At 24.2% G+C, this 9996-nt stretch overlaps 1 long non-coding RNA gene across 1 annotated transcript; it reads left to right on the top strand.

Annotated features, from left to right (window-relative positions):
* Window positions 1-6960: 6960 nt before the first annotated feature.
* LOC113383303 lies at window positions 6961-8271 on the top strand. The gene is made up of 3 exons (XR_003367733.1): window positions 6961-7085; window positions 7323-7484; window positions 8169-8271. It is a non-coding gene; the product is annotated as an uncharacterized LOC113383303 (long non-coding RNA).
* Window positions 8272-9996: the final 1725 nt, after the last annotated feature.

Genomic DNA, 9996 nt, shown 5'->3' with positions numbered 1-9996 from the left:
ATTTAGTTTAAGTATATCACACTCTACTTTCAGATATTATAGTTTAGAATATAATTTTATAATCAGTATCTTAGGATGATTATTTAATTATTATACTTATTTTTATATATTTGCTTTTCTGAAATATTGATTATAAGAGTAAGAGTGATCAGTTTAAGGTGTGACATAATTTAATGAAAAATAAGAGATAAAGTTGATTATAAAAAATCACATGAAGAATTAATTATGTACATTTGATTGTTGGAGCAAATTGACAGTAATTTACATACAAATTATGTAAATTTTATATAATTATAATAGAAAATTCAAAACGTGTGTCCGATCCTGGTTTAAGACGTATACACACATTGTCCTATGCACTAGTGTCTTATCAAATTGTTCGCTTTTCGTCTATTGAAAGTCTATGGTAATAATTATAATTACATGCTCTGATAATATTCGAAAGAAGCAAATAAATTTAGCTCGTGTTAAAAATGTTCAAGTTAAAATCGTCCATTATTAACATCTTTTTATTTACTATAAAACTATTCATTGGAGTTTTAATGTTAGATATTATTCTGTATAGTGGGTTAATATTTACTTATTTTTATTTTATATAGGACATGGTAAAGCTGGATGTTGAGATAGTCTTGGAAAACTTTTGTGATATTTTTTCTGAACCTCAAACAGATGTATCCAGAGACAGGAATGTAATTTATTCAAGGTAGTAAGTTTTTAATTACTATAAAGGACATCTCAACATTTCAATTTTATTACAAAATATTTTAATTCAATTTGATTATCTTAAGCTAATAAATAAACGTTAACATTAACAATTTGCAATTTGCGAAACTGTGATTTATTGGAAGCAAAATTACATTTAGTATGAAATATATAAAATATAAATTAATAAACGTGAGATTTAAGTATTAGAAAATTTACAGTGGATATATTAATAAAAATTTGAATTGTATAGCTATATATTAATAAATGTACCTATATTTATGATAATCTGACTGTGCCAAATCGATGTACCTCATACTAATTATTTATTAAATATTTCGGTGTTAACTCTTATTGAACTAAACGTAAGCTAAACATATGTAATGTAATCTAATATGGGTGTTGTGATTCTCGTACTTTTCTTAAATGTTGATGTCATTTTCAATATAATAATTTCATGTATTCCTTACGGTTAGTGATCAATAACTTGTAACTCAAATGTAGCTTAGTTAATAATTGTTTTATTGCTTTCAAGATCTGGATTAAGTTTCACTCTAACTATAAAGTTCAAATTATAGTAGCTATTTGTGATATATGTACTATTAATATCTATTTTGTGTCAAATTCTATAACAATAATTAAATATATTTCAAAAGCGCCGATCCAAATTTATATATGAAATGTAATTAAGGAATTAAAATTAAACTCGTGATTTTTAAAAAAAAAACGTGTCAAAAAACAATTATTTGGTTGCGAGATAATTGAGGCGAGTCCAAAAAAATAATTACAGTTTATAACTTTATATTGTTGATGCAATTCATACAATTTATTTCCAGAATATAATATGATATTAGCTCATAACTATCAAAGCATATTCAAAGTTTTTAATTTTATAATCTTGAGCAATATAAAGTAAGTTGTCGATTGTATTGAATTCTATCAATAATAGATGTTTAATTCTTTGTAAACTCTTAACACTTACTAAAGTGGTAGAAATCTCACATTTATAAGAGTATTAAATGTTCAAAAATAACTTTTAAATTATACTGGCCAATTTTGAGTAGTTATAATAAGATACATTTGCTTCAAATTATATATGTATATGTACTTTACACTTGTTCTTATAATTTTGATCTAATAAATTTAAGAAAATTGTATTAGGAACTATATATGCAAGTATAAGGTCTATGATAAACATTTTTTTAACAAAATTAAAGTTGCATTTTTTTAATAACAATTTAAAACATATATACTCATACTTTTTCTAAATCTTTTAGCAAAAAATCAATGAAGCAATAACAATTTAGACTGGTTTCAATTCGCTCGTGACATAGAGTATCAAATATTTTAGAACAATATTTTTGAGATATTAAATATTAAAAACCGTTTCACAAATTTTGATAAGACTTATTACAAAATAGAACATCGGTAATGAAATATTGCAAACAAAAATAAATTCAACCGATTTTTTATTTCTGCCAGTTACAAAAAACAATTTATCTAAGTGTATTCTAAATGTTCCTAAAATAGTTTTATAAGGGTTTTGAAAATTGTACAGAATCTCGTACAGCGGGCATCTAAATGCGAGGAAATTGCCCGTTGTTAATGGAGGGGTATAGACTTAAAAATTAAACAAAAGAATTATAAGTGTAAATAGAGGGATATATTGTGCATATGTTACTCAATATTTATTAATGCGCATTTTGTTCTCATGAATAATGTAGCTATATATTTCGATGTACTTTTCTTGTGGAGTAATCATGAGCTTATAACTTTGGAATATACTTTCTTTTTTAAATGTAACATTAGTTATACTTTGCAATTAAATAAATTTTAAATTGTTAGAAGGAAAACTTTACGCTCAAATGTTCAATGGACTTAAGTTGAATTAAAAATGATATTCATGTTGAAGATTTTATTAGCTATGTAAAATTGTAAGGATTTTATAAAATGCAGATATTCTTAATCAAATATATGACTGCCTGACCAAATGTTATTAACAAACAAGAGTAAAGTTATAATTTTTCATTGTAATATAACTATTTTGATAGCAATATTATGAAAATTGGTATTGTTATGCAAATTCCAAAGTTATTAAGCGCTGCTCAAATCTTTAGAACAAATTTTAGATTTAATATAACTTTACAAAACTATAAATGTCCATTGTTAATAATTATTAGAATGTGATCATTTGTATGAAATTTAACTATTACTAATGATAGTTAAATATAGAACTTGAACTGTAATATTTTAACGTGTTGAAATTTTGATGTTCTATACTTCATTGATGTTGTATTAAATAATACTCTCAAAATTATCTGAGTCCTCGCATTAGGCTTATTCAGTTCTGATCAGCAATATTTTTTCTTAAGTGTTATCTAAATTCTTTTATGAAAATAACCAAACATTACAATAAGGAAAAGATTGAAATTTTGATGGAATAAAGGTTTAATAATCCAAAAGTATGTTAGGTGATCGTGCCTTTTTTTCAATTTATTAAACGAAAAATTATGTAGTTGAAATGTTTTTGTAAAATTAATTTGAATTACAGATAAATGTGCCTTATTCTTAAAAGTAATTCATTTGAAAATCAGATAGTCTTTTTTTAAAAAAAGAAATTATTCATATGATATTTTAGATATATAATTTTTATGTAAATCAAGTATTATTTATTTTCAGAAAATAATACAACCACTTATTTATTGTATTGTTTTCTTAAAAGAGATAATTAAAAATGCAAATAATTTTCCATGCTTTGATTTGATCAGGAGATTCTACTGGACACTATAAAATGTACTGATCAATACCTTTATAAAAATAAGAATTTTTTACACATTAATACCTATATTGTAGTTAGATTAACATGTCTGGTTTTATTTATATTTATTTTAAGAGTTCGAATGCTTTAGAATCAAGTGCAATTTTCATTTATATCATATTTATTATCTTATTATCTCACAATTTCTAATCATATTTTTTTTATTTGTATGCTCATTACAAAAAAAATGGAAAGAATTTACAAGAAAGGGAATGATATATAAAAGCAATTGTGATTGAAACATTAATATGGTGCTATTGTATGTGTATAGTTAATATAATGTTAGCAATACTTATTAATATTATCAATAAGCACAGAACGAAAATGTTGATTTGTGTAATGCCATTTTATATTTTTACGGCTATAGTATTTTTTAAATACTTTTATATTTATATAGTAGCAAAAAATAAGAAATTATTTACTTCTAAGAATTTGTAAAATATTTCATTCATTTTATGCTTTTTATTCAATTTTAATTTTATAAATTAGATCGTTATTTCTAACGATTCTAGTAATAGAAACATGTATAGAACATTTTGATAAGTTCAAAAACGTATAACATATATAATATCACCTGCACTAATGGTGTTTATTAATATCTAATGAATATTATAAATTTCTCTCTTTAATATATACATCTATGTGTCTCTTCCTCTTGTTATTTATATATATAAGTGTTGTGAATATTAAGATACACCTAAAATTCAAGAATTTGTATTCTTTAAAGAATTTAATTAGTATATTCTTTTCCTATATATAATATGTCAATTACAGCTCTTGAACTATTTATCTAGAGCAAAAATGCTATCTGGCAGGCCCATTTGTAAAATATTTATTTTTATGGAAATCATTTACATATAATTAATTTAAGTTAGATTTGTTTAATTAATATACGTTTATATTATTAAGGTACATAAACTACAAATTATAATACATAATAATAAGCAATTCAAAGATACTGTTGTGTGCTGGGTGTTATTTTAAAAATATATGGAGTTTATATAAAGATTGTTGTTTCATTGTGTGTGTTTTAATTTTTCAGGAATATTTTATGCTGCCTTAGTTTGTATGGGAAATGGATATATAAATGTATATTTTAAATTGTACATTATTACACTTAAAAACTCTGTGCAGTAATAATGAAATAAGATATATAAATGTATATAATTATTATGTATCATATAATGAATTATTATATTATTATCATTAAATAATATATATTTAAAACATTACATGTGAGTATATTTGTAATATTTTGTAATTATATAAATAAATATTTAATTAATTTAATTAGATTTTTGTTAAACATATAACGTGTAATTTACAGAATTTTTCAGGTTGCTTTTGGCAAACAATAATTAATTATATTTACTTAATTACAATCATACATAAATATCCATTTACGTACAGATATATCCATTTTATTTTATATGATACTCATTAATTTATTCAAAAATCGTTTATTAATAATTTTTTAAATTAATTTATTCAAAAATCCTATCCTTTCGCAATGATAGAATCCATATAAAAGCGTATAAAGAAATCCAATAAGATTTCTAGATTCATAGAAGGGATTGCATGCAGCGCCTCTATGCAGAATCGTTCCCACTTTGCGAGGAACTAACGTGAAACGTTTGACAGTTCTTGCGTGAATAGGAATCCAATAAGATTCATAAGCCACAGATCCACTGATTTATATACTGTTTTTTCCATCATTATATATGGGATAGCTAGGCTTGGTTTGTATGGGAATTGGATATATAAATTTATATATCGATTTTTCCATCATTATATATGATATATACGCCTTAATTTGCATGGGAAATGGATATAGAAACGTATATATTGATTTTTCCATCATTATATATGAATAAGCTGACTTAGTTTGTATGGAAATTGAATATATAAATGTATATATTGATTTATACATGACTATATATGGCCTAGCCGCCTTAGTTTATATGGGAAATGGATATATAAATGTATATATTGAATTGTACATTATCAGACTTAAAAACTCCTTGCAGTAATAATGGAATTAGATATATGAATGTATATAATTATTATGTATCATATAATGAATTATTATATTATTATCATTAAATAATATATATTTAAAACTTATTAATTGTAATTATATAAATTATATAATATTAATAATTGTAATTATATAAATAAATATTTAAGTAATTTAATTTAATTTTTTTTAAACATATAATTTATAGAATTTTTCAGGTTGCTTTTGGCAAACAATAATTAAAAACCATAAATAATTTGACAAACAATAATTAATAGCTCTATAATTAATTTTATTTACTTAATTACAATCATACATAAAGATCCATCCATTTTATTTTATATGATACTAATATAAGATACGTTCAATGAGGAAGAGCCGACATCGAAAAAGATACTTTCGCAATGATAGAAAGAGCCGACATCGAAAGATCGAAAATTTCATAGTAAACTGGGTCTGTAATCGTTTCGAAGTATCAGGCGAACAGACACGCTCAGAATATATATATTATAGTATAGTACTATTCGCGCGGTCTATAGAGCTCGCGTACTCTTCATACGTTTCATACATTTTCATACGAATTTTTCGGCCGATCTATTAGGGTAGCAGACACATTTTTCAATCAAATTTCGCTCGTATTTCACAGGGCCGGCTGCTGAAATGTTAGGGGTAATTATTTTTAAAATTAAAAATGCAATTTATTGTTTTGGGATATTTTGATAGGTTTTGGTGTTGGGAATGGTTTTTTAACATTAATATTATTATATAAACATTGAAAAAAGTAGTAAATGTGCATAATGTAGCTGATAATTGCAAAATGTAGTTATTTGTGTGTACGTACTACAATTTTCGACCTTTCGTTAACGTTTTCAGAAGAACGGCTGTACCGATTTTGAAAATTTAAAAAGCATTGGATGTGGCTTCATGAGTACTCTACCCGATTAGTTTTTTGCAATGATCGGTCAAGCCGTTTCACTAAAATTAGTGTAAATGTACAAAAACTTTTGCCCAGTTTTTTTCTAAAATCCTTAAATCGAATTTATAAATTAATAAACCACTCGAAAGATATTTTTGGGAAATCATAGTTTTTAGTTTTTAGTAAAGATCGGCCAAGACGTTTCTTTGTAATTAGTTAAATAATGTGAAACAAAATTTATTTTGTTATTAAAGTTTATAAACTATACACATAGTATATTCTTAAAGTAAAATTACATATATAAGTAATATTATAATTAGTGCAAATATTATAATAATGTGTTTTTCCGACTTTTTAAAATAATTTACATATTTGTTTTATTCGACATATAAAGATGTTCAAAGTGCGGCCCTGGTTTCTTGTTAAATGTAGTCCTGCTTTCTGATTGGTTGCCTCGTTTTGACAGCTCCAAATATATAAATGGCGGACAATTCTCGTTACTTCTACGAAAATGCTCCTGTAATCGCTTCGAAGTATCAGGCGAACAGAAACGTCAGAATATATATATGAAAGTGTAATATTATTCGCGCACAATGTGTGGTGTGACTATAATGAATTCAAATAACCTCAATGTAAGTACAAATTGATTATCATTACGATTATTATATTTCAAATGGAATGTCATGTGGCTATTATATATTATATTTTTTATATCAATTCCTGTTTTTATGATTATTATTAAAACTTATTTCTATGTTAATTATTAAAATTAAACTTTTAATTAAATTGTTACATTGTTACATGTAGTTATCTAGTAAAAATTATCACTATCTAGTGTTTCTTGTAATGAATCTATATTCTTTTCACAGGCGCTTATAACTTGTAAGGAAACAAGGAAGAAAATATTAAATGAAATATATTATTGATGAATTTATGTAGAGGCATACACTAGATACCATTTTGTTGTATTTAACTGTCTTCCCAGAAATATACATTAAACAGAAAAACAGAGATGATGAATAGAAGATCGAGTAAGTTTTGTAACAATTTATATACTATTATATATAATAGTTTTAGGAAGTTTAATTTTATTCATATGAAAACTTAAATATCGAACTACAATTCCGATGAATTTGTCAAGTCATGTGATAATAGAATAGAATAAAGTGATAAATCAAAGTAGTAATGTCAGTATATTAAACTTTAGTTGTAGTTACATAAAACATCAATATTTTTAAATGAAATGAATTAAAAAATATTGAGATATGCATATTTCTTTATGTAAGAAACACAATTCTGTACAAAAGTACATTTTGCTCACAATAATCTAATTATAAGAAAATACCACGTAAATCTATTAGAATTTCATGTGAATGTAGTTGAATCAAATGAAATGAGTGAATTCACTGTAAGTCATTCTATAGATAAATTCTTTATTGAATCAGACTTATACTTACAATTCTTTTTATAATGAAAAATGAATTCTTTGTCCTTTCAAAAGTACTTTGAAGAAAAGCAATACTGAGTTTTAATTAATTGTCGATGAATTGATAATTATTAATGTGCTTTGAATAATATACATACTAGTTTCTATTTATGCTTTTAGAATGAATTGAGATTAAAAATAAGAACTTTATATAGTGCATATAATATGTATGTTTTACAAACAAGTATTTAATTATTAACAATATTTTCACTGAATTTCTATTTTATAGTGTTATGGATTTTTTCACTGTTGCAAGTATACATACTTTGGAGAAAAATAATTGTTTGTGATGGTAACAGGATTGTCCCTGTACTTCAGAGATAATAAGGCAAGTTCTGATACATATATTAATAGTATGCATTTATGCTGATTTACAAATGCTGAAACCTTTAGAAATATAAATGTAGGTAACTATGATTTTGTGCATGTACTGCAAAATAAGAATGAAGAATTATATTATGAGAGAAGAAAACTTCAAGCTTCTAAATATATTTATACAATCTTGTGGAAATGTGAATATTTTTCATCACATGCAGATAAAAGATCAGATAGTAACCATATATTTTTCCTTATGATACCTACAAATACAATAGATAAATCGTAAAACTAAGAAAGGAAAGTAGATATAACTTCATACACAAAAAGCAAATGTAAAATATTTAATATTTTAACATTATAAAAATAAATATATTCTTTAAATATTTAATATTTAAAATAGTATAATTACAAGCATTTAAGTAATTTGATACTGAATGATCAGAATTAATATAATTTTTCATAATAATAAAGTAATTTATAAGAACTTTACCACCAAAAATAAGAATGGTTTGACTATTACTTTCATATGATGATACTTTATTATATGATATAGTTTATTATTTAATTAATTTAGCTAGTAATATATATTACTATTACTAGTTATATAACATATCATTATTCATTATTACAACCTAAATATTTTCGCTATAGGAAATTCCAAGAATCCAGAACGATGTGTCTATCCAGAACTTACGATGGATCGCCTCAAATGCAGCCTATAGGAGTACCTTTAACTGGAACTAACCTACGAAGCACAATTAAGGAAGATGAAATATCTGAGCATGAGCAATATAATGATATAAAATAAGTTTTAAATACATTTCAATTATATTTTGATAAATAAACTTTAAGGCAAATTAAAGTTGTCTGTGCCAGCAATAATATTCTTAGTACTAATACAAATTATTATTTTATTATTACAAGTCATTTTTTTCATTATAGGAGGTTTCAAGTTTTTTACCCTGAACATCATTCTTGTTTATCAATTATCCTGAGTATCTTAAGTTCAATCCTTGCAGTGAACCACTTCCAACGCAGACTTTAGGAGTACCTTTAACTGGACCTTTTACAGTTCCATAGTTACCATTTCACACCTATTGATGATATAGATTTGAAACAATCTGTCGACAACTTGAATAAGTAATAAGGAAGATGAAACATCTGAGAATGAATATTATAATGATGTAAAAAGCAAGTTGCCTTTGTATCTTTGAGAAGAAGTGAAACGACAGTGTAAATGTTTAAAGACTAGCTTTAGTTACATATGATATTCTTTGTATTGTCTTTTTATCAAATCAAGTCAAGTACTTCATGTAAATGGTCTTTATAGAATGATGTGCTATGCAATGCAATATATGTCCATTTATTTATTTAGATTTAAAATGTAATTGATAGTAATCAAGTTAATGTTATTAATTTAATTAGTAATAATTATGTTCTGGCAATTAAAATTGTATTTGAGTCTTCAATAACTGCATAAATTATTATTGTATTATAAAAGCTTATGGTATATAATTTATATTTTCAGCTCGTTTTAAGTACGAAATTGAAATCAAATATTATTAATGAGCTAAAATAATAAACAATTTTAACCGGAAAAATATATTTTCAAGCAAATTTATTAACTTTGAACAAATATACTTCATAATTTTTGTAGATTAAATTTCCTGTTTGAATTTCGCGCTTTAAATTGTACAAGATTGGGGCAGCGGTCCAATTAGCTAACTTCAATTGCTTCA

The sequence above is a fragment of the Ctenocephalides felis genome, unplaced genomic scaffold (assembly GCF_003426905.1).
Source record: "Ctenocephalides felis isolate EL2017-DRISC unplaced genomic scaffold, ASM342690v1 CF-g0.4_SCAFFOLD_03570, whole genome shotgun sequence".
Taxonomy (NCBI): domain Eukaryota; kingdom Metazoa; phylum Arthropoda; class Insecta; order Siphonaptera; family Pulicidae; genus Ctenocephalides; species Ctenocephalides felis.
Note: the sequence above shows the minus strand (reverse complement) of the source record. Positions and strands in the feature narration are given on the sequence as shown.